At 37.3% G+C, this 26,500-nt stretch overlaps 1 long non-coding RNA gene across 1 annotated transcript in view; it reads left to right on the top strand.

The window, feature by feature from the left end:
- LOC145266712 (uncharacterized) overlaps positions 1 to 26,500 on the top strand; it is a 378,054-nt gene that overhangs the window by 68,320 nt on the left and 283,234 nt on the right. The window contains exon 2 of the long non-coding RNA XR_013864775.1: positions 1,526 to 1,559. This is a non-coding gene — a long non-coding RNA (uncharacterized LOC145266712). The remainder of the gene's footprint in view (positions 1 to 1,525; positions 1,560 to 26,500) is intronic.

Here is a 26,500-nt window from a genome sequence, read left to right as displayed (position 1 = left end):
CTCGACTAAAGCTTCGCCAAATATTTCAATATTTTGTCCATTAGCTGTGATTAGTCTTACTGGAGTTAGATTTATTAAGAGACGTTCAACATATTCTCATGGCAGTATAGATACTGATGCGCCAACCGACTTTTGTTTCTACTTCTACCAAAGGCGGACCAGAGGTTGCAAAAGCAATCCGCTGTATTAGTTTTCTGAATTAGGCCTAGATACAGGAGCTGGTGATGATGACCTAGAACTTGGTTATATTTGACAATTGCGTTTGTTAGGCCACTTACACCAGGGTTTACACGAGTGTGAATTGCTGCCAAAGTATAAATGACCGCGGCATACATTCGGTCTCTGATTCACTCCGAATGGTTGTAGGCCGAAGGGGATTTGGTTAGAGTTGATCTTTGGACTGCTTAGCCGATTAACATAGTTTATTTGGTTGGGCTCTTTTTGCAGTATCGGCATTAACTGATCTGTCAGGTTTCCTAGTTGTTCCAAAGTGAGGTCCTTTTGAGTAGCGATTACGGGCGAGATTGTAGGTGGTAGAGCTTGTATGAACCTATGCTTCACTAAATCATCACCTACGTCGACTGTCGTAGCAGTCGTCATTAATTTCTGTAGATGGAGTGAGGGTCTACCGGTCATTTTAGTTTCGCTCATTAACTTGGAGAATAATTCCGGTTTCGTTTTCTGGTAGATATTAATGACGGCAACTTTTAGTTCCTCGTAGCTTCTCTTTTCAAGTAGTAGTGGAGATAATTGTGCTACAAATTCTGGTGGCAAGTTTGCAGCAGTTTCCATGAACGGCGGCCCCCGGACAGCAATAGCATTGGAGCACTCGGTTTCAGCCATGGTGAAGAATTTATGTATCTTCGTTTGTAATTGGGGTTATCAATTTGTAGTGGACACGAATATGAAGGGTTTTTTTTTTTTTTTTTTTTTTTTTGGTTGTTTTTCGTGTTTGAGTTCCTGAAAATGGTTTGGAAACCTTTAAATTGCCCGTCTTTTTAGAAGAGTCTGCACGTTTTCTCTCACATATGGGTGTCACCAATTTGTAGGGTAGTGATAATTAATAGATATTAAATTCTTCTATCTCACAAGATAATAATAAAACAAGGCAATAAAAAGAAATACCATGACACATCCTTCTCGTTAAAAATGCTCCAAATTTATTTTTCACAAAATTAACAAAATGAACAAGCAATGCCAGCTCGGTAAGAGTTCTTGTGTGGAATCATGGACTTAGAATATGTACCTTCAGTGAACGAAGAGAAATGTTCCAGAAAAGGAATGTTACCTCTCGCAACCTGAATATTTCCATGTGGAGGGAAGTTTTATGAGTCATGCGCACTGCATGGGTTGTTTAATGTTGGGTAGAAATAAAACAGAGTCCTACTTACATGTTTCATCTTTTTCCAAAGCGAACGATGGCTTTCTCTCTCTCTATATTAAAAAATCCCCGTTCTTTTACATTTCTTTTTGCTTTTTCATTTTAAAACATGGCGCTCTTTTTTTCTTTTTTCTTTTTTTTTAGAAACCGGAAGAGGAAGACTCCCTTGCAAAGGATTGTGAGTAAATTTAAAACTGATCAGAAAAAAAGTTAATTATTCTATTTTTTTTTAGTACATTAATTTTATATTTTATTATTAGTTTATTATCATTTATACATTTTTATTTTTTATTTTATATTTAATAAAATACAACATCAAAGTTAAGTTTCACGATATCTTTGTTTTTATTAAATTGTTAGGTGGAAGCAGAGAATACTTACAAAATACTCCCCCACTCCCCATGTTAAGAATGGTTTTCGAAACAATAACGTTATTTCAGCACGGTTGTTCGAATATGTTTCCCTTACATATAAACACCCACATGTACGCACGCACGTACGCACACACACACGCACGCATATACACAGCCTCATACACACACTCACATTCATGCGCATACACACACCCGAGCTGTGACGTCACTTCCTTTTAAGTGAAAACCAGACATGCGCACCCAGAACACTAACTCCAGTATAAAAGTCAACAAAACCTGTCAACTTCCCTTTTTCATCCGGACCAACAGACATGTGCGCGACGCTCTACTGAGCTTAACCCTCTCTTTCTACAGGCCAGCTTGCCACTTCGCGTTTCTCTATTGCATTCTCCCTTTCCTTCTACACGCGTAGTCGTCAACGGCTGAATGAACACGTGTACACCCAAGACTTTCATTTCTCAACAGAAAATAAACGACATGTTTATTTTATTCCAGCATTTGAGTTCTTGGTTTCCTTCATTCAATTCGTTTCATTATTTTTTCTTGTAGCGAGTTTAGGGTATTTTATATCCTGGTCCGCAACACGGTACATAAAATACATAATTACCGAACTTTTATCATTTTTAAAGTGAAATTTTTATTTGGTTTCCACCTTAATATTTTCCTTCAAAATGACAATTTTCACTGGTTTTCTGGTATGCTGAAAACGAATATTTCATATATTTAATATTTTTATTTTCCGCAAACAAGTAGGTTTTCGAATATCAAACAGTATAATTTTTATGTTAAAAATGATGGCCATAGTTGTGAAAGAGAATACACGTTAAAATTAATAAATTTCAAAATAATTGAAAGAGAATAAACGATAAAATTATTGAAAGTCGCAATAGAATGCACGTTCTTGATATTAATTTTTATCATTTATAAATACTCATGTGATTTAATAATAATCACGTGATTCAATTTTTAATTAAAAATAAAGCTTTTTACATTGTGTAAAATTATACAAGTTCTATTTATATTGTTTAAACTTAAAGGTTTTCATAGTTTCTGTGGGGAAAATGGTTTACCGTACAAACGTCCTCATGTCTGTCTGTCCTGTGAGCCGCATGCGTCGAGAAAGAAAGAAAGAGTCCATCATGGCGGCCGTGACGTTTTGTAGTGAACAAAGTCTTGCAAGATCACGGCGCATGCCTTATAAAAACAGGACACTTGTCGGTGGGAAAGGAGGGAGACATCATTTGACGTTTGAGAAGCGGCAAAATCAGTTGCGAGAATTTGTGTGAGCAGTGATTTTTTGCCTGTTGATCGACTGCAAGCTATTTCAGCCCATTTTCTTGCAATAGACAAGTTTGATCTGAGATTGATACCGGAGTTCAACAGCTCCTCCACCGGACCCTTGGTAGTTGAGTGGTGGAAAAAAGCTGAGCTTGTCTGCCAGGTTAGCAAAATAAAGAATTCCATGCTTGTCATCCCATTGAGGCTGACTAAGAGGGCATGCTCTGTTTATCAACAGCTTGGGGATGAACCAACTGTGGAAGAGGTTAAGGAGGCACTATACGCGGCCTTTGCTATGGACCCCTTTATTGCCTGGAGGCAGTTCACCGAACAGCAGTTTGGGTTGGATGAGACAGTAGACGTCTACCTAGTGGATTTAAGGAGATTAGCTGTGCCGTTTGGTGGAATGACTGAATGTATATTAAGTTGTGCCTTTCTCACAGGACTTCTGGACAACACCAGCCAAGTCAAGGCTTAGCGAGATTGGGCTTCAGGAATTGTTGGCTAGAGCCCGCAATATTTTAAAAGAAAAAGATGCGAAACCAGTGCTAGCAGCCGCAGAAGCATCTACTCCATTAGAAGATGGTGTAAGCTGTTATAAATGTGGTGGGCCAAACCACTTTTCTAGGGAATGCCGAAGCCAAAGCAGTGTAAAGGACATGTCTGCTCAGGAAACAGCAAGACGCATGCGTTGCTACCGGTGCAGCAAGCTAGGTCACGTAGCAAGGAGTTGTCTGGGAAATGGACAAGGGGAGTAAACTATAGCGCCAGACTATTGACAAATAGGGTGCTACCCACAGTGAAAGTGCGCATGAAGGGTGTGAACGCCTTGCACTCGTAGACACAGGGTGCACGCAGACTCTCGTATGCACTCCATGTTTAAAAAGGAAGTGTCCTCTATAGTATCAGATCTGACCGAATGGTTAATTGTAGGCATAGACCAACTCATACCATCTAAAAAATTCCAACAAAAACCTAACAGCCAGCCATGGTTCTCCCCAGAATGTGCTGCAGAAATCACTTTTTCTATAGCTACCAACGTAATAGATGCACTGAGACTAAAGTTGCTTTCAGGACTGCCAGCAACCACTGTAAAAGAGTAATAAAAAATGCAAGAGAGCTATATGCCCAATCTGTTAAATCCAAAGTAGCTGATCAGCGGCTTGGTTCCCACCAATTTTGGCAAATAACAAATAGGATCCTGAACAGAAGTGTGCATTCTATCCCAACCATTATCAATGGACCAGAGGTCATCTCGTCAGCATCAGACAAGGCCAAACTATTTGCAAAGAACTTTGCAGCTAATTCTACCCTATGCGACGAAGGCCATCAACTCCCCATATTTCCTCCTATAACACAGAACACGCTAGGGAACATACAAATATCCGTGCATGAGGTTGCCAAGCTAATCAAGAACCTTGATTCCAGTAAAGCAACTGGCCCTGACGGCATCCCAATTATAGTGTTAAAAAAGCTTCAACCAGAACTTGCTTCCATACTTACAAAACTGTTTAAGCGCTGCCTTAAGGAGAAGTGCTTTCCGACTCCCTGGAAGACCTCATCAGTTTGCCCTGTATTTAAGAATTCAGGTGATAAGTCATCTCCCTCTCAATACAGACCAATAAGTCTCCTGTGTGTTATGAGTGAGTTGCTGGAATCCATATTAAATAGAGAAATAGTAAACCACCTCAGCAGAAACAACCTTCTCAGTATGGTTTCCGCTCTGCAAGATCTACCGCAGATTTGCTGATGGTTATATCTCACAGGATTAGTGAATCTCTTGACAAAGGCTTACTTTCTAGGGCAATTTCTCTTGACATATCAAAAGCCTTCGACAAGGTATGGCATAAGGGTCTACTTCACAAGATTTCCAGCTACGGTATAACTGGAAATGTTTTCTCAATCATTAAATCATTTCTCTCTGATAGGCTCATAAGAGTAGTGGTCGATGGACAAAAATCAGAGGCCTGCAGTATTAATGAGTCCCTCATGGGTCAATCCTGGGCCCAATTTTCTTCCTGATCTACATCAATGACCTCCCTAAACACATACTTAAATTATTCATTGACATCTATGCTGATGACACGACCATCTACGGCAACACGTCAAAGGCTGCAAATGACAAAGTTCTCTCTGATTCTCTCTCCTCTGAACTCAAGCGCGTGGTTCAGTGGGGGAAGACGTGGCTGGTTACCTTTAATGCATCTAAAACCAAACTCCTATCTTTACATCATCAATGCTCTGATCCCCATCTGGCATCAATTGGGATGGATGGCTCTTGTCTGGGAGAGGCCCCGCGTTTTGACAAGCTTCTGGGTTTGACCTTTATTCCTGATCTGAAATGGAACACGTACATCAAGTCTGTTGCCAAGGTCGCTGGAAAGATGGTGGGATCCTTCTACCGCTCCAGAAGATATCTCACTACTGATGCAATTCTCTATCCATATAAAAGCCAAGTACGTCCAAGGATGGAATACTGCTGCCATATCTGGGCAGGAGCTGCTAAAAACAACCTATCCTGCCTTGACAGAGTACAAAATAGACTTCATGGCTTAGTGGGGGATGCCCTTTTCTCTACCTTGCAACCTCTCTCCCACAGAAGAGACGTTGCGAGCCTATCCTTGTTTTATCATTATTTCCATGGCAGGTGCTAATCTGAACTCCAAACTCTGGTCCCCCCCCCTCGGCAATCTTTCACGAAAAACACCCGTCTAGCCGAATCCACTGTGAAAAATTTCCCCCACTCTTTATCTTTGCCTAAATCAAAACGTGGATTCCATGAACAAAGCTTCTTTCTTAGAACTGCGCACTTGTGGAACTCTGTTCCATCTGCCTACTTCCCAACTGACTACAACTTGGATATGTTCAAGTCCAACGTTAACAAATTCCTAATGAACCGCTCCCTTAAGTAAAAACTTCATCAAATCTCCACACTACCGTAATGTACTTGCAATAACCCTTATCCCTGAGTGGCTTCCGGGCCTTGATAAGTGGTGACCACTGTGTAAAAAAAAAAAAAAAAAAAAAAAATTCTGTGACGCATGAGGCAAGAAGAGGATTCCAGTACTGACAGTCGGTGGGGGAACACTAGCCTCTTGTGGAGTTAGTGTTATTTGTACACATGTCGGTGATGGGCCTACAATGACCGTACGAGCCCTGGTTGTGAGCGGGGACCGTCTTGGTTATGACCTGCTGTCTGGAATGGACGTTATCAAAGAATTGGGTAGTGTCTGTATTGATTGTGAGGGTAAAGCACATTTCTCTAACGCCTGCCTTGCTCTGGGTGCATCAATGAGACTGGAACAGCCTGACTTTCATGCGGAATTCGACCAGCATACAAAGTCCTGGACAGTTTCTTGGAGATGGTCGGACGAGTAGCCACCCGGGAAGTTGTACAATAGGATTCCGGAATATAAAATCCCCCCTGGAGTTCGTGGAGAATACAATAAGGAACTACAGACTTGGATAAAAAATGGATGGGTAGTTTCCTATCCAGAGAAGGAATTGGGAACCCCAAAGTGTCTGATCCTGTTAATGGCGGTTATCCAGCATAATAAACAGAAGGTGAGGCCGGTACTCGACTATCAAGAACTAAACATGCACGTAACTCCTTTTACAACCAGCGCGGATGTATGTACCAAGAAGTTGAGGGAATGGCAGCAAGCAGGATCTAATGAATCTGTGCTGGATCTTCGTAAAGCATACCTTCAAGTGCATGTACATCAGTCACTATGGCCTTATCAAACGGTGCTCATCAAGGGAGAAAGGTATTGCTTAATCTGCATGGGATTTGGACTTAATGTGGCGCCATCAATTATGCAAAGGATTGTTGATGCTATATTGACTATGGATGAGTGCATTCAGCAACATTTGCATATATTGATGATGCCTGCAATGTGCGTAAAAGAACATCTTCACAACTTTGGCCTTCTCAGCAAGGTACCAGAAAGGCTACAGGACGGTGCAAGAGTACTCGGTTTGCAGGTCTGGGAAGAAGATAATGTCCTGTGTTGGAAACGAGGCAATGAAATCCCAGGTATGCCATATGTTTTCACGCGACAGAATGTATTTTCATTGTGTGAAATGTTGGTTGGACACCTTTCTGTGGGAGGCTGGCTTCATATTGCAGTGGCATTCATCAAATGGAGAGCCTCTGACGTCACCACCGGATGGGATGACAAAATTTATGACGCCCCTCTCAATACAATGGTCAGAGAGTGCACAAAGAAGATCCAGCACGGGGCAGATGGTGTGTTGACAGCCAGGACCATAGTGTATGGGTTGATGCAAGCTCTCTTGCCATTGGTGTGTTGTTAGTCAATGATGGAGCCATAGTGGAAGACGCTTGCTGGTTGCGCCAAGAAAAGGAATCCCAACACATAAACCTGGCAGAATTCGATGCAGTTATCAAGGGAATAAACTTGGCAATCCTTTGGAAGACAACCACCCTGCGGCGATTCACAGATTCTGCTTGTGTCCATAAGTGGATTTCAGATACTCTTACCAGATGGGCTAGAGTGCGAACCAAAACAACAAGTAAGATGCTCATCCATCGGCGGCTCGACATGATCATGAGCCTGGTGAACGAATATGCACTATCAATGGAGGTGTCCCTGGTCAGATCCAGCATAAACAAGGCAGATTGTTTAACAAGGGTACCTCAAAGATGGCTTGATGCCATAAAAAGAACTGTTGAACCTACGCAACATCCCTGTGCGCATCTATGATCCCTAGTCAATCTAATCGGATTAAGGAAATCCACCAACAAAGCGGGCATCCTGGAGTCAAGCGGACCCTATATTTTTCTAAGTTGGTTGAACCAGGAGTGCAAAGGGCAGTGGTCAAAAACTGTGTGGAATGCCAGTCCATTGACCTGGCACCCGTTCACTGGGAAAAGGGGAAGTTGGAAGTTAGGAGCCACTGGAACCGGCTAGATATTACTCACCACAATGGCAAGGATTTCCTGACTCTCATTGATTGCGGTTCATCAAGGTTTGCCATATGGCGTATGCTGTGTCGAAAAGATACAGTCATTATTGTCCGGCAACTAAACAATATTTTCCTTGAACATGGACCTCCAACAGAGATATTGCTTGACAATGGTGCTGCATTTACCAGTGAGCAGTTTAGGAAGTTTACTGACAGCTGGGGAATACATCTGAGGTTTCGATGCACCCATGTACCTAGTGGAAATGGAATCATTGAACGGAATCACCGAACTGTCAAAACAATCGCGGCTAGATCAGGCTGCACAGTGTTTGAGGCAGTTTATTTGTACAATGTAACCCCGAAAGATGATGTTTTGCCCTCTACGGTGCCGGCTGATACATTGCATAGGTATCACGTCAGGGTGAAGGGCATAGAGACGAACCTACTGCCTGAACTGGAAGTAGTCGGAGAGAGAGTGAGGAAAGGGGATGTTGTGTGGATCAAAAACCCGTGAGGCAAGTGCACGACAAGGTATAGAGTCGGGCGAGTCACTGAAATAATCAGCCCACAAGCAGTGTAGGTCGACGGCGTGCCCCATCGACCTACATACGGTTAGTAACGCAACCATCACTAGACAACATGAGCGAATCAGAGTCATAATCTAGTAAAGCACCGCTTTGGATTGCAGTACCACCATCAGACAGTGACTCGGAGATTAGTAGCCTCCCAGAAGACATAAAGATTAGTAGCCTCCCAGAAGACATAAAGATTAGTAGCCTCCCAGAAGACATAAAGATTAGTAGCCTCCCAGAAGACATAAAGATTAGTAGCCTCCCAGAAGACATAAAGATTAGTAGCCTCCCAGAAGACATAAAGATTAGTAGCCTCCCAGAAGACATAAAGATTAGTAGCCTCCCAGAAGACATAAAGATTAGTAGCCTCCCAGAAGACATAAAGATTAGTAGCCTCCCAGAAGACATAAAGATTAGTAGCCTCCCAGAAGACATAAAGATTAGTAGCCTCCCAGAAGACATAAAGATTAGTAGCCTCCCAGAAGACATAAAGATTAGTAGCCTCCCAGAAGACATAAAGATTAGTAGCCTCCCAGAAGACATAAAGATTAGTAGCCTCCCAGAAGACATAAAGATTAGTAGCCTCCCAGAAGACATAAAGATTAGTAGCCTCCCAGAAGACATAAAGATTAGTAGCCTCCCAGAAGACATAAAGATTAGTAGCCTCCCAGAAGACATAAAGATTAGTAGCCTCCCAGAAGACATAAAGATTAGTAGCCTCCCAGAAGACATAAAGATTAGTAGCCTCCCAGAAGACATAAAGATTAGTAGCCTCCCAGAAGACATAAAGATTAGTAGCCTCCCAGAAGACATAAAGATTAGTAGCCTCCCAGAAGACATAAAGATTAGTAGCCTCCCAGAAGACATAAAGATTAGTAGCCTCCCAGAAGACATAAAGATTAGTAGAAGAAACAGAAGAGACAGAGATGCTCGATCCTCAGACAAGTGAAGATGAGGCGTTTGTCGTCGCCCCTCGAAGAAGCACCCGGTGAAGACGATCACCACCCCCTTGCCATCTCTGTGATCATGAGATCAAGGAGGAGTGTGGGGAAAATGACTTACCGTACAAATGTCTTTGTGTCTGTCTGTCCTGTGAGTCGCACGCATCAAGAAAGAAAGAAAAAAAGAGTCCATCATGGCAGCCGTGACGTTTTGTAGTGAACGAAGTCTCGCGAGATCACGTGTGCGTGCCTTATAAAAACAGGTCACTTGTCGGTGGAAAAAGATGGGAGAAATCATTTGACGTTTGAGAAGCGGCAAAATCAGTTGCGAGAATTTGTGTGAGCAATGATTTTTGCCTGTTGATCGACTACAGTTTCAAATAATAAAAAGTTCTATTTTTATATTGCTTAAAAAAAGTTTTCATAGTTTATAACTATGAAAGGTTTTATTTATATTGTTTAAATTTTTTTGGTACTAATGCACTTACTGATCCGTGCTATTTTTTAAATCGTATTTCCAAGTTTAATTAAAGTTTTACGATATGCTTTTTTATTCAATTGTAAGATTAAAGTACAGAATAGGTACAAAACACCCTTCCCTCCCCATGTTAAGAATGGCCTTTTAAATAATAACGTTATTATTTCAACACGGATCAATAAGTACATGCATACCTTTTTTTCATATATATTCTAACAATTTATCATTTTTATTTAAATTAATATTGTTTATCATTTAAAAAGTATTTATTGTTTAAAATTAGTTAAAAAATTATACAAGTTCTATCTATATTGTTTAAACTTAAAGGTTTTCATAGTTTCAAATGATAAAAAGTTCTATTTTTATATTGCTTTAAAAAAAAGTTTCCATTGTTTATAACTATGAAAAGTTCTATTTATATTGTTTAAATTTTTTATATATTCTGAAAATTTAATATTTTTATTTATATTAATATTGTTTATCATTTAAAAAAGTATTGTTTAAAATTATTTAAAAAAATGTTTACATTGTTTTCATGGTAACATAACTGATCAATTGTAATCTTTTGCAAGAGTTGCCTGGGTTATAGCATTCTTATCAATCCTTTGATTGCGTTATTGATGAAGATCAGGAAGTAGAATTTAATGTAGAATTCTAAATTCACTACAGCCGCCTGGAATGGCACATAATAACCTGATATTGAAGGAAGGAGTCCCAGTTATATTATTAAGAAATATTGATCCACCTAAATTGTGTAATGGTATATGGTTAGCAATAAAATATTTGAAAATGAATGTTCTGGAAGCCATTATAATGACTGGATATTGTTAGGGTGAAACTGTTAATTCCTCGGATTCCTTTGATTCCTTCTGACATACCGTTTTAGTTCAAGCGTTTATGATTCCCAACAGAAATTAGTTTTGCCATGCTTATAAATAAAGCACAAGGACAAAGCCTAAAAGTTGTTGCTTTTCTCATGGTCAGTTGTATGTTGGTTGCTCACGCGTTGGAAGTCCTGAAAACCTCTACATTTACACACCTGTTAGAGGTCACACCAAAAATGTTGTTTATGTAGAGGTTCTTCAAAATGAATGCTAGATGATCATTTACGAGTTTTCAGATATGCTCTGGTGGAAACTGAATATTAATTATTTCATTAACAGAATAGATTACTAATGCTATCTTTATATATATATATATATATATATATATATTTAAAAGAGTGTAGCCATCAACAATTGTGGGTTTTTTTTAAAGGTTTTCATCATATTTTTATTTTAAAATATTTCTATAACGCGTTTCGAGCCTAGGGTGTGCTCTCTTCAGATACCTTCGCAAAAAGTTTTTCCTCAAAATGGGAGTTTGCAGAATTGCCTCAAAACATATTTAATATCAGCGGAGGCAACTCCGCAAACTCCCACTCCAAAGAAAAACCTTCCACAAAAACATCCGAAGAGAGCACACCCCAAGCTCGAAACGCGCTACAAAAATATTTCAAAATAAAAATGTGGAAGGTTTTTCTTTGGAGTGGGAGTTTGCGGAGTTGCCTCCGCTGATATTAAATATGTTTTGAGGCAATTCTGCAAACTCCCATTTTGAGGAAAAACTTTTTGCGAAGGTATCTGAAGAGAGCACACCCTAGGCTCGAAACGCGTTATAGAAATATTTTAAAATAAAAATATGATGAAAACCTTTAAAAAAAACCCACAATTGTTGATGGCTACACTCTTTTAAATATACATTTTTTCTCTCGTTGGAACTACACAACCATCACTTTAAATATATATATATATATATATATATATATAGTACATTAAATAGTTAAAACAAAGATTTAACAGTTTTCAGATATGCACTAAACAATAAAATAATTGCAATTCTTACATCATATTTTGAAAGAAGGAATAGAAGATAAAAGATTAAACTATAAAAAATGATTAGGTCTACTGGCGAGACCTCTATAAAATAAAACGCACTACTGCTCCCATCACATGGATTGTGTGGAAAAAGAAGTCATTATGAATTTATGTTTTGTTTAATCTATATTTATTATAATGTATGGGAACAAAATATTCAAATATATTATATACCATCTGACAACGCCAGGTACTTCAGCTAGTAATCAATAAAGAATTGATTTTATAATAACACATATGCAATTTGCATAAATTAAAATATCATGTTTAAATATATTGTATGACCGGGCAACGCCGGGTTGCCAGTAAGTATAATTATGAAGGATATACATACAATACATAATTAAAGCTAAATATATTGTTTTGCACTATTGAAATAATTTCCAACGCTATTCGTAATGTTTAGCCATCCATTGTTTTTCATCCCTTTTGTTTGAATTCATGCTTTGAAACACGATGTAAATTAAAAATCTATGACGTCACACTAAAGCTATAACTATTATATTTTAATAGTTCGTTAAAACATCTAAAAAACGGAAAGCATGATAGTATAAAAGAGCACCCAAGCTCCAACATACAAGCTACAAAGTCGCAGTGTACCAGTTGTACAAGTTAATAAATTCAAATATCTGAACTACTGGATCACATGTGATGAAAGGTGCATGACTGAAATACAAAGTCGCAGTGTACCAGTTGTACAAGTTAACAAATTCAAATATCTGAACTACTGGATCACATGTGATGAAAGGTGCACGACTGAAATACAAAGTCGCAGTGTACCAGTTGTACAAGTTAACAAATTCAAATATCTGAACTACTGGATCACATCTGATTGAAGGTGCACGACTGAAATACAAAGTCGCAGTGTACCAGTTGTATAAGTTAACAAATTTAAATATCTGGACTATTGGATCACATGTGATTGAAGGTGCACGACTTAAATACAAAGTCGCAGTGTACCAGTTGTACAAGTTAACAAATTTAAATATCTTGACTATTGGATCACATGTGATTGAAGGTGCACGACTTAAATACAAAGTCGCAGTGTACCAGTTGTATAAGTTAACAAATTTAAATATCTGGACTATTGGACCACATGTGATGGAAGGTGCACGACTTAAATACAAAGTCGCAGTGTACCAGTTGTATAAGTTAACAAATTTAAATATCTGGACTATTGGACCACATGTGATGGAAGGTGCACGACTTAAATACAAAGTCGCAGTGTACCAGTTGTACAAGTTAACAAATTTAAATATCTTGACTATTGGATCACATGTGATGGAAGGTGCACGACTTAAATACAAAGTCGCAGTGTACCAGTTGTACAAGTTAACAAATTCAAATATCTGAACTACTGGATCACATCTGATTGAAGGTGCACGACTGAAATACAAAGTCGCAGTGTACCAGTTGTACAAGTTAACAAATTCAAATATCTGAACGACTGGATCACATCTGATTGAAGGTGCTCGACTGAAATACAAAGTCGCAGTGTACCAGTTGTACAAGTTAACAAATTCAAATATCTGGACTACTGGATCACATGTGATGGAAGGTGCACGACTGAAATACAAAGTCGCAGTGTACCAGTTGTATAAGTTAACAAATTTAAATATCTTGACTATTGGACCACATGTGATGGAAGGTGCACGACTGAAATACAAAGTCGCAGTGTACCAGTTGTACAAGTTAACAAATTTAAATATCTTGACTATTGGATCACATGTGATGGAAGGTGCACGACTTAAATACAAAGTCGCAGTGTACCAGTTGTACAAGTTAACAAATTCAAATATCTGAACTACTGGATCACATCTGATTGAAGGTGCACGACTGAAATACAAAGTCGCAGTGTACCAGTTATACAAGTTAACAAATTCAAATATCTGGACTACTGGATCACATGTGATGAAAGGTGTACGACTGAAATACAAAGTCACAGTGTACCAGTTGTATAAGTTAACAAATTCAAATATCTGGACTACTGGATCACATGTGATGGAAGGTGCACGACTGAAATACAAAGTCGCAGTGTACCAGTTGTATAAGTTAACAAATTCAAATATCTGGACTACTTGATCACATGTGATGGAAGGTGCACGACTGAAATACAAAGTCGCAGTGTACCAGTTGTACAAGTTAACAAATTCAAACTCCCTCTCCGTCTCTTCCCCTGCTTCTGTCTGCTTAACTCTAAAGTTTTTCTATCTATATCTAGAACTTCCCATTTTTTCATGACGTCATACACATGTTAAAACATGTGTCTTCTTTTCACGTGTTCTGAACATGCGTGTCCAAAACTTTTCCTTTTTTTACAAAAGGAATTTTAACCTATACTCAGTAACCTATATTTCCAATATGTTAAAAACATGTTTATTAAATTATCTTGTAGCTGCATTCTTTCAATTGAATTTTCATAACAAAATTGGCAGTGCACATTCTTTTCTTGAAACTATTTTATCTCTAAGCTGTTTTACATTCCATTTTCTAATTTTCACACGTAATCTATTTCTAAACCTAAATTACGAGGTTCGAATTTCGTCTATTGCTATTTCATTTTCATTTTAACTAAATCTCTCTATTTTTATACTTACATGAAAAGGGAACAGCCCTTATCATGTAACATCCCTACCTTCCATATTTCACAAAAAAAAATGTATGCATTTTTAAATTTAGTACATTTTTGTTTTCTACATTTACACAACCACACAGCTAGGAAAGATCAGGCTTAAAAAAAAATCTTTTTCAGTCAGCCCTCCTCGGCCGACTCCACAATTATTACATTTTTGTAAGACCAGAACCTTTCTGATCTTCTTAGCATTTACTTTTTTGGGTGTAGGGTATTTACCTATGATTCACATCACCTACTTTCCAGCCACCCATATGCCGCAGACTAGAGGTTTTCACCTTCCTAGAAATGGACGACTTCCTTCGTCTCAAAAGTGTCCTGATCGCTCTTTCCACATGGTTAGTCTTATCAAGTATGGCTTTGTTTTTTTTTTATTCTATAACTATCTTATACGGGACATACCAAAGCTCATAACCAATCTTCTTGGTTGGCTTTAACTATCAAGATATACCTTTTTTCTCTCATACGGATTCACTCGGATTTCCTTGCTTGGATTCTTAACTAGTGTTATTTTCTTCTAGACTGTTTAAATGTAATGTATATTTACTGATACTTTGAATTCTTGCTGTGAAAATCAATAACATTTACATTAAGTATAGATTTACAATATTGTTTAAAACACATTTTCAAAAGAAAATAGCTTAATACATTTAAACATTTTGCAACAAAACACAAAAAAAATAATAAAAATTCGTTACATTATACATTTCAAAAGTCCGTTGACACAAAACAAAAATTTGTCCCTTTTTCAAAGACCAGAACAATTAAATCACACTAAAAAGCCGAAAATTATACACAGTGCATAAATTTGATTTCATTTCTGCATCTTTCTTTTTTCTATAGTGTATTTTATTTTATTTATTTATTTATTCATTCTTTCTTTTAATAAGCGAGAATTTTAAATGTACTTTCGACTTTTGACACTAAATTGTTATTTATTATGATTGACAATTTCTCTAAACAATTCAGACATTAACACACATTTATGAATGACACTGTCCTATTTTTATTTATGTGCGGCTGTGTTTTTATTTTATTTATGAATGAAATATTCGTGGGTAGTTTTTTTTTAACACACGTAATTCATTACGGCATATCGGCCTTTTTATTCTTTTTTAATATTTTCCTGTAAACTTTAGTTTTCTGTGTGCGTGTGTGTTCAAATTTTTTTTCTTATTTTTGTTCGCATTTCTGTGATCGTGTGATTTTTTTTTCCGTGGTATTATTTATTTATTTAATTTTTAATTATCTTGGACCTTTTTAAAACGTTGTGTTTCTTTTTTTTCCGTGGTAACCAAAGTTTTTCATTTTTTTTTAACTCACCCTTGCTGGGTGGTCAGGTCGCTACGGCTCCAAATTGTATTTATCATATATACCCCAGGTTCGGTTTTGTATCGCTGATGCAAACTGGCTCACAGGCACCAAATATGTATATGTTACATATTATTTACTGTTATGTTTTAAAAGTGATGCTTAGAGAGTCTTGTTGACGAGTTTTAGAGAGAGGGATGTTGTTGAGAGAGATTTTGTAGTAGAGAGAGGGATGTTGAAAGACTCAGAGAGGGAGATGTTGTAAGGGAGAGATTGTTCGTTTTATGACGATTCATATTTATTGAAAAATGTTCATTACTTAGATGTGTTGATAGAATATGAGAAGCTCTTAGAGTGAGGAGATAGTGTTCAGACAGTCTTAGTGTAGATATGAGATGTGTATGTCATGACATTTTATAACACAGACATATAGACATATAATAACAATTCACTTTACCTTTTGGTAGAATCACAAACACAAAGACGACGTTTATAAAAAACATGATGGGTTTATTTCTTCTCACGACCGGCCGTGGTTTTCTCATCAAGAATTCAAAGCTTCACATATTAAGTTTCAAAGTGACCGTCTCGCTTCTAGACGTTCGAATTCCAAACTGCAGACTATCATCTGTCGTTCTCAAACTCCCTCTCAGTCTCTCCCCCTGCTTCTGTCTGCTTAACTCTAAAGTTTTTCTATCTATATCTAGAACTTCCCATTTTTCCATGACGTCATACACATGTTAAAATATGTGTCTTCTTTTCACGTGTTCTGAACATGCGTGTCCAAAACTTTTCCTTTTTTTACAAAAGGAATTTTAACCTATACCCAGTAACCTATATTTCCAATATGTTAAAAACATGTTTATTAAATTATCTTGTAGCTGCATTCTTTCAATTGAATTTTCATAACAAAATTGACAGTGCACATTCTTTTCTTGAAACTATTTTATCTCTAAGCTGTTTTACATTCCTTTTTCTAATTCTCACAAGTAATCTATTTCTAAACCTAAATTACGAGGTTCGAATTTCGTCTATTGCTATTTCATTTTAATTATAACTAAATCTCTCTATTTTTATACTTACATGAAAAGGAAACAGCCCTTATCATGTAACAGTTGTACAAGTTAACAAATTCAAATATCTGAACTACTGGATCACATGTGATGGAAGGTGCACGACTGAAATACAAAGTCGCAGTGTACCAGTTGTATAAGTTAACAAATTCAAATATCTGAACTACTGGATCACATGTGATGAAAGGTGTACGACTGAAATACAAAGTCGCAGTGTACCAGTTGTACAAGTTAACAAATTCAAATATCTGGACTATTGGATCACATGTGATTGAAGGTGCACGACTGAAATACAAAGTCGCAGTGTACCAGTTGTATAAGTTAACAAATTCAAATATCTGGACTACTGTATCACACGTGATGGAAGGTGTACGACTGAAATACAAAGTCGCAGTGTACCAGTTGTATAAGTTAACAAATTCAAATATCTGGACTATTGGATCACATGTGATGGAAGGTGCACGACTGAAATACAAAGTCGCAGTGTACCAGTTGTATAAGTTAACAAATTCAAATATCTTGACTATTGGATCACATGTGATGGAAGGTGTACGACTGAAATACAAAGTCACAGTGTACCAGTTGTATAAGTTAACAAATTCAAATATCTGGACTATTGGATCACATGTGATGGAAGGTGCACGACTTAAATACAAAGTCGCAGTGTACCAGTTGTATAAGTTAACAAATTCAAATATCTGAACTATTGGATCACATGTGATGGAAGGTGTACGACTGAAATACAAAGTCGCAGTGTACCAGTTGTACAAGTTAACAAATTCAAATATCTGGACTACTGGATCACATGTGATGGAAGGTGTACGACTGAAATACAAAGTCGCAGTGTACCAGTTGTATAAGTTAACAAATTCAAATATCTGGACTACTGGATCACATGTGATTGAAGGTGTACGACTGAAATACAAAGTCGCAGTGTACCAGTTGTATAAGTTAACAAATTCAAATATCTGGACTACTGGATCACATGTGATGGAAGGTGTACGACTGAAATACAAAGTCGCAGTGTACCAGTTGTATAAGTTAACAAATTACAATATCTGGACTACTGGATCACATGTGATGGAAGGTGTACGACTGAAATACAAAGTCGCATATCCTCAGCCAAAGTCGTCTTTTCAAGAGACTGTCATCAATCATGACCAACGGAAACATTAAAATCGACACTAAATTCAGAATACTCCGAATGTATGTTGTGAGTATTGAACAATCCAAGAAAAGTCTAGAGCAACTAAAACGTGGGTTGTAGAATTGCATTCACTAGCAAAAGATCTAGCCAATTTGCATATTCTTTTAAACATTCATTTTAATTAATTCTCTATTATTTTTTCGGTTTTCTTATCTTTAGCCAATTATTACGTGTAATTATATTCATCCAGATATTTTACATGATTTATACTTGCATAATATTTGCGTAAAAGTTTACAGTAAACACAAAATTGTTTCCATATATGTATACGTATATATTTTTGTTGAACAAATTTTGCCTACCAAACTCCTCCCGGAGTTTTTGGTCTTCAGACATGAAACTTCATATAAAAGGTATTTGAATCCATGCAAAACTTTATATTTGCGTTTTAGCCCGGAAAAATCGATGCAAAAGTGTGAAAATTTAAAAAATATGAAATTTTCCAGGTGAAGGTCGAACGCCGCCATTACGAATGCATAACGTAGTTGCTATCGGTTCATGTTTTAATTTTTAGTCTTGCAGTAAACATGTTTTCATAGACTAGTCCTTGCGGCAGAGGGAAAATAAATCGTGAGCTGAACGTTTTAGTTTCGATTCTCAGTGATGGCGCATAAGTCTTTTTTTTTAAATACTTTTTAAATCATTACTATATATTGCATCCAATCTATCTATATAGATATAAAAGTGAAAATGTCTGTCTGACTGTCTTTTCTCTATGGTAGTTAAGGAAGACTATTATACAGAAAGGCATTACTTTACATATTCACACTGTTTAATATGCACATAACCTTATGAACACACATAGGGCCCGAGCAGAGCCGGGCGGAACTGTTAGCTTATTTAAAAATATGAAGATTTATCATTACTAGACATTCGTGTGATGTATGTTAAAGGTGACAATGTAGTACGAACACAAAATTATTTAGCTAATCTATCATAATAAAGACGTATTCCTGACTGTCTGTTTGTTCACAATCTATATATCTATAAAAGTTAAAGTATCCGTGTGTATGTCTGTGTATACTTTAAATTTTAGATATAGGTTCCTTGGACATAGATCTAACTTAATAATTTGATTTGAGCCAAAAACAACAAGGGTTAAGGGGTCATAATAAGGCTCAAAGTTAAAAAAAACATTTTACCTTTGCGGTCTCTACCAAATATCTCAGACAATTTCTGGTCTAAACATTTGAAATTTTACATAAAAGGTATTCAGAGATAGGTCGAAAATTTGAACTACCAATGTATAAATGTATGTACGTATGTTTGCCTAAAACTTGCGACAGAAGCGACGGATTATCACCAGATTAGTATCGTTTTTAAGCTCGACCCTTCAGACGACACATACCGAAAAATTGGCTAAATCATTAATTTCTTCACCCTCAAACGGGCACTTTTCTACAGGAAGGGGTCGCTTTTTTCGCCGATATTATCGAGAGTCATCCCCTTTTTTCGATTTTCTCGCCTTAATTAAAACCTACGTCACTCTCGGTTTGACAATGGTCGTAACAGCAAAGACGTCACGTTTTTTCCCGTTCTTTTCCTCCTTCACGGTATGGGTCCGAGCCTGCCTTCCTACTACCACTTTTTTTTTCGCTCAACACACACCTCCAAACACCCGGGAAGCGCCAGGCTGAAATGCTAGTATATATATTAAATAAAAAAATATTGAAATACGAAACAAAACAATGCACAGTCTAGATATATTTTCCCTATATACCAATATTCGTATAAAAAATACCTTAATCTACTCCACAAAACCTAAACAAAATTACAATCGATCTACCATTTACCCGGACACATAAATAGAAATAATAAAACTTATCACTGATGCAACCTATTTCCAATTCAATAATTTCTATTACAGAAAAAAATTCGGATTTCCCATGCCCCCCCCCCCAGTGGAGTACTAGCTTGCTTATTTTTAGAATTTCTAGAGACCAGCTCTTTCAAATTCAGACTACCTAAAAACTCCACATACTTTAGATACATAGACGATATCCTTATTTTTCTCCCCATAAACTCAGAAATAAATTCAGTGGAACCACCCATAAAATTTACTCACGAATCCGAACAAGACAACTCTCTAACTTTTCTAGATATACTTATCATCAGATCAGAAAACGATCTGAGTTTCAAAGTACATAGAAAAACCGCACACAAAAACGATTACATTCACTACTACTCGCACCACATCACACACAATGATAGAATAAAAACTGGCGTGATTATTGTTTTTTCTTGCGTGCCTTTAGAATATGTAGCCCCCAATATCTTGATGATGAAATTAAGCATATCACGAACGTTTTAAAAACATTACAATATTCGACTTATTTAATTTCTAACGCGAAGGAAAAGCCACGAAAATATATTCTAATATAAACAGAAATATAAAACAACAAATACTTCATACTAAACAGACATCTCTTCTTTCCTACCCATACTAATAGTACAAAAATTTGCGACACACTCAATAGACTTGGTATATATTCGATACAAACAACTTCTTCAACAATAAAACAAACATTAAAAACCACTAAGCACTCCCCCCAAACCCTCATATTGTTGGGGACAGGATGGTCTGCTGTGTGATAGACGACCCCGTCCCCATGTGGGTAATGGTGAATGTAGAGGAATTGAAAAGGCAAAAGGTCGCATAATGAGAACGAAAATATACTGTTATATATCAACGAAAGAAATGCAATTTATTTACATAAATATACATGAAGAAGTGATAGAAAGAATGAGAGTTCATTGAAAGATGAGTAACGTTACTTGCGGTTGACTGGCTAGTCAGGAACGCGGTGGTGGCTCATGGCTCCACCGGAGCGGTGTTTGTTACATCTTGACTGCTTGAAGGTTCAGCACGAAAGAGGAAGAAATATGGGGAACAGGAAATGACGTAGCTAGGTCGCTCTTCTGAGTTACAGGGCGACAATCGAATTAGCCTGGGAATTTTTATTCCCACAATACTCCCTTCCTAGTTAGCTGGAAGCTAGAGAAAAGAAAAGATTACTGGAGAAAAACATGCATATATATATGTGTGTGTGTGTGGGGGGGTCCGTCCACTGTATAGAGAACGAGAGAGAATTTTTTATTTATTAAGTAGCAGGGTGAAAAGATAGAGTTGAGACGTTAAAGGATATCGGGAAAAAAAGTGTTCAAACTTGTACAACTGTGGGATGGTCGCAGGAATCACGTTATGAGTTTGAGTGCAAGTGTGTCATAGACTGTATTGCCACGGGGTCTATGAAGCGTGCGCAAGGGTCAGCACGATGGGTTGAAGTTGGTTCGCGTTGGTTGCGAATGTGTCGACTACACGCTTACGGTCACAAGTGGGTCTGCGAGGAAATTTGTCCGTCCGTAGAGAGCGGTGTCAACGTTGTTCAGGTGCTCGGGCGTACTCAGTGAGTCGGTACGGTCTGAACGTCCAGGATGAGTGTATCCGTGTGCATGATGCAGCTTACTCATGTTAGCTGGAGAATTTCAGTGGGGTGGGGTGAGGTGAATCGTTGTGAAATCCAGAAGTGTACAGTGTTTGGTGAATATCTTTGTGTTGGTTATCGCGTTTGTTGCTAAAAGAAGGTTGATATCCTGTGAAGTGTTGCTGGAAAGGGTTGATATGCCGTGGAGAAGCTTGATGCGCGTAACATGATGCGGAAGAGGCTAGTTGTCGCTTTTTCCTTTCCATAATTGTGGAAAACTGGAGTTGAAATAGCGTGAGAGTTGCTATTTGAGTTTGCAGTGGGCTTGTTGCCACACGTTCTCCATGATGAAATCGAAAGCTGAAATAAATTTTTTTATATTTGCACATGACAAAAAAAATATTTCGATAAAGTGAAGAAAGTTTAAAGTTTTGGTAGGTAGCTAAAACGCGTGTGTGACGGAATGTTCTGAGACTTCGTCGTCCACAGCAAACTCCATATATAAAATGCGTGCGTAATGGTATGTCTGTTAGACTTCGTCTCCACAGCAAAATTCATATATAATTTCTGGCGTTGAAAATACGTGGAAAACACGTTGAAATTGCTATTGAAGTTGTTAGGAACCTCGTTCAAATAAGGAAGTAATTTTCGTTCGTTGTAGCAGTGGATGCATGTCGCTGGAGTTACGTCTGTGCTATAGTGTGACGTTCGTTCGTTGCAGGGGCTCGTTACATGTGCGTAATCATGTCTCTTCGTGCGAAGTGTTTCTCGGCTGAGGTAAACAAGAACTGGTTCTCGGAAAATAGTTTTGTTGACCAAACTGATTATTAAGAATGAAGGCAACAGGAAAATTTGACCTTTCAGGTTCTCGGGGTCATATTTTGCTTCGATTATGAAGGAGAACAGAATAAAAAAAGTTTGAATTAAATGACGCGTTGGTATCGTCGAAATTTTAACGGACATTGTTGTTCAAAGATACGCTTCGTTATAAAAATGTGAAGAAGAGAATAATGTCTATATGCTTTTAAGTGCGTGAATAAAACTTATTGTTCTCTTTTTTTTATTATTATTATTATTATTATTATTATTATTATTATTATTGTTGTTGTTGTTGTTGTTGTTATTATTATTATTATTATTATTATTATTATTATTATTATTATTATTATTATTATTATTTTTTTATTTTTTATTTTTTTTTTTTTTTAGGCTGCGACGGAAAAAAGATCTTTTTTTCTTTCGAGGTGGTTTGTTTACATTAGTTGTCCACGAGTAGTAAGAAAAAAAGATGGCGGACGATAGATAATTGACGCACGTTGCAATTGCATTTTTAATTTTACGTCTAAACAAGACGTAAAATTGAAAATTCAACGAAAAAGTTTTTTCTCCTTTTTTTTGGGGGGGGGGAATTGTGTTTTTTGTTTTGTTTTTTCTTTCGGTACTTGTGCATTTAACGAACCAGACGTAACTCAGCATTTGCTCGGCTTTGTCCGACGCATGACGTCAACAGCCGGATAAAACCGAGCGTTGCCGATTAAGCAGATGAGAATTTCGCTATCAATTGGAAGAGTGTCACAACTCAAGAAACGCTTATTTGAAGAGAGTTTTAAAAAAAATTGTTTTAAAAAGATAACTGACGAAATAATAATGAATATTACAAACCTTGCGGACCAGCTCCAGACCCCAGAGGCTGCACTAAACTTTTGCCAGCAACGGAAATTGTTGGCAGAAGAGAAAAGGTTGTTTACATTTTGGCCAGGATTGTGTACTTGCAAAGAGAACAAGCCTTTCCGACGGTTACGGTTGGAGGTGTAGAAGTGTAACATGTCGTCGATGGACCTCCATTAGGATTGGGACCTTCAACTCAAAATCCCGACTAACCATCGCATGTATAATACTTATGGGCGTTCGAGATGGCATCTACAAAAAATCTCCATCGCGAATGTGGGTTACGTTCTCGCCACACAATTGTGGATTGGAAAAATTTCCTGCGTGATATATGCAGGGACTATTTTCTTAGGAATCCCCGGCAGATTGGAGGCCCAGGCCATACAGTAGAAATCGACGAGTCCGTTTTTAACCGCAGAAAACACAACGTCGGCAGACTTTTGACACCGGTCTGGATACGACCCCGCCGAAAAGGAGGGTTTCTTGGTCACTGTACCAAATAGGAACGCCGAAACCCTCCTTTCACTAATAATAAAAAAAGAAATCCTTGTTTCTGGCGAAAAAAAAAATGTACAAATAATCCTTGTTCCCCCCCCCAATGCTTTTTATTGCCCTTTTTTAGGCTTTTCCATTTATTTGACATAAAGAGTTGCAAAAAATATATATATATATATATATATTAACTTTTACATGTTTAAGACATAGACAATGTTTTTTTATGTTAAAAATTGAAAAAAAAAAACAGTTCAGACAAAAAAAGTTTCCTATTATTTAACAAAAGAACTTGTTTTATATGTATTTATTTTGAAAACAGAAGACAATTTCAAACAATAATAATAAAAAAAAAAACAAATGAACGGTAGGTTTTTGCTTTTTACTTATTTAATTTTTTTTATGTTTCTACATTTTACAATTTCATTGTACAGTTATTTTGTTGAAGCGTTGTTTTTATTTTATCGCCAACGCTCGGTTTTATCCGGCTGTTGACGTCATGCGCCGGACAAAGCCGAGCAAATGCTGAGTTACGTCTGGTTCGTTAAATGCACAAGTACCTTTCTTTCTTTTTTGAGAATATTTCGCTGATTATTTAACGATATAACGGCATGTTACATTTGCGACAGTGAGAACGTTTTAAAAATGTTCTTGGAACGTAGATTGTTAAACTTTTATGAGAATGTTCGTTAAGTAACCATTTTGAAAAAGATCACGTCGGCGGTCTACCAGTCTGTTGGGGACAGGATGATCTGCTGTGTAATAGAAGACCCCGTCCCCATGTGTGTAATGGTGTATGGATGTATTTAATGGTAGAGGAATTGAAATATTTTGGGTTGCCACAAATCTGTGTTTTGTTATTTGAAATTTTATTATCGGTGAAATGAGACTTTGTGAATGCGTATAAGAATTTTGTTTATTTTTTATATAATTGATGTTTTCTCGAATCGGTATTGTGCGGGATTTTCTTGTTCTTTGACATGTATTTTTTTTTTTCGCAGAATGGAGGAGTGAATCTTTGCCTTGTGGGGTTTATTGAAATAATGAAAAAATTTTAAAATTAAGAACATTTGTTAATTAAGTAATAATGATAGTAATAATAAAATTAGGAAAAAGAGAAAGAAATAAGATTTAAGCATTGTAAGACATTAAAAAGACACACTACTAAGGGGTAAACTAGTTCTTAAGTTTTGAAAGAGTCAAAGGTTCAATCGATATTTATTCTAATTTTCGAAATGGTTGTAGAAATTTTTGGAACGTTTTTCTTTTGTGGGATTTTTCTCCGGATGCGTTCTCATTATTAGGTATATACATTAGAATTGAAATGATTTAGGAAAAATAAGATGATACTGAAGAGGGTTGACCTAGAATATCTGAAAATTTTAGGGTGGGAACAAAATAGCAATCATGTAAGCGGGTATTTTTTAGAAGTTTTTACAGATGTGATAAGCCAAAACAGAGATTTTCTTTTTTTAATAATTTGCTATTTGTGTCTTTTTTTAAAAGTCCATAAATATTTTTTCGCAAGAAGAGTAAGTTGCCGGGAAAGCCTTAGAGATGCCCCATTCGGAAAATAAAATGGACCCTGTGGAATTGAGTGCTTGAAAAAAAATCTGGTCGCATGTGACTACTCCAAGTAGGAGGTAAGACTTGGCTCAATTAATTAGAGACAGGCGTGGAGAGGATACGAGAATCCTTAAGGGTACCAGGGACCTATGAGAGTCGGTACCGTAGGAAAATCACATATTGCATAATGAGGCAAGAGAGAAGTAAAATATACCGTAGGTACGTAAGAAGATATAATCTTATATTTTTTTAGAGATGCATGAATGCGGGATATCTCTCCTGGATCTTGGAAGCTCTGATGAGAGAAAAGAAAAATCACAAACATCTGGCCATAGCTAGAAATTATGTCTACAGCTGATGTGCTAACAGTTATATCTCAGAGGATTAGTGAATTTCTCGACAAAGGTTTCCTTTCTAGGGCAATTGCTCTTGACAAAGGTCTTCAAAGACCTTCGATAAAGTATGGCATAATTGATTACTTCACAAGATTTCCAGCTACGGTATAACTGGAAATGTTTTCTCAATCATTAAATCATTTCTCTCTGATAGGCTCATAGGGTAGTGGTTGATGTGCAGAAATCAGAAGCCCACAGTATTAATGCTGATGTCCTTCAAGGGTCCACTCTGGGCCCAACTCTCTTCCTGATCTACATCAATGATCTCCCAAAACACACACTAAAATAATTCGTTGACATCTAAGCTGATAACACAATCATCTATGGCAACACATCAAAGACCGCAAATGACAAAGATCTCTCTGATTCTCTCTCCTCTGATCTCGAGCGCGTGGTATAATGGGGGAAGAGGTGGTTGGTTACCTTTAATGCATCTAAAACCAAACCCTATCTTTACATCATCAATGCTCTGATCCCCATCTGGTATCAATTGAAATGGATGGCTCTCGTCTTGGGGAGGCTCCATGTTTTGAAAAGCTTCTGGGATTGACCTTACTCCTGATCTGAAATGAAACACGTACATCAAATCTGTTGTCAAGGAAAAATGGTGGGATCCTTCTACCGCTCCAAAAGATATCTCACTGCTGATGTAATTCTATATCTATATAAAAGCCAACTAGGTCCAAGGATGGAATACTGCTGCCATATCTGGGCAGGAGGTGCTAAAAACAGCCTATCCTGCCTCGTCTTAGATCCAATCTCTGGTCTCATCTCGCCAATCTTTCAAGAAAAACACCCGTCTAGTTGAAACCACTGTGAGTAATTTTCTACACTCTTTATCTGTGCATAAATCAAAATCATG

This window comes from Euprymna scolopes, chromosome 41 (assembly GCF_053919585.1).
Source record: "Euprymna scolopes isolate OS-2025 chromosome 41, ASM5391958v1, whole genome shotgun sequence".
Lineage (NCBI taxonomy): Eukaryota > Metazoa > Mollusca > Cephalopoda > Sepiida > Sepiolidae > Euprymna > Euprymna scolopes.
Note: the sequence above shows the minus strand (reverse complement) of the source record. Positions and strands in the feature narration are given on the sequence as shown.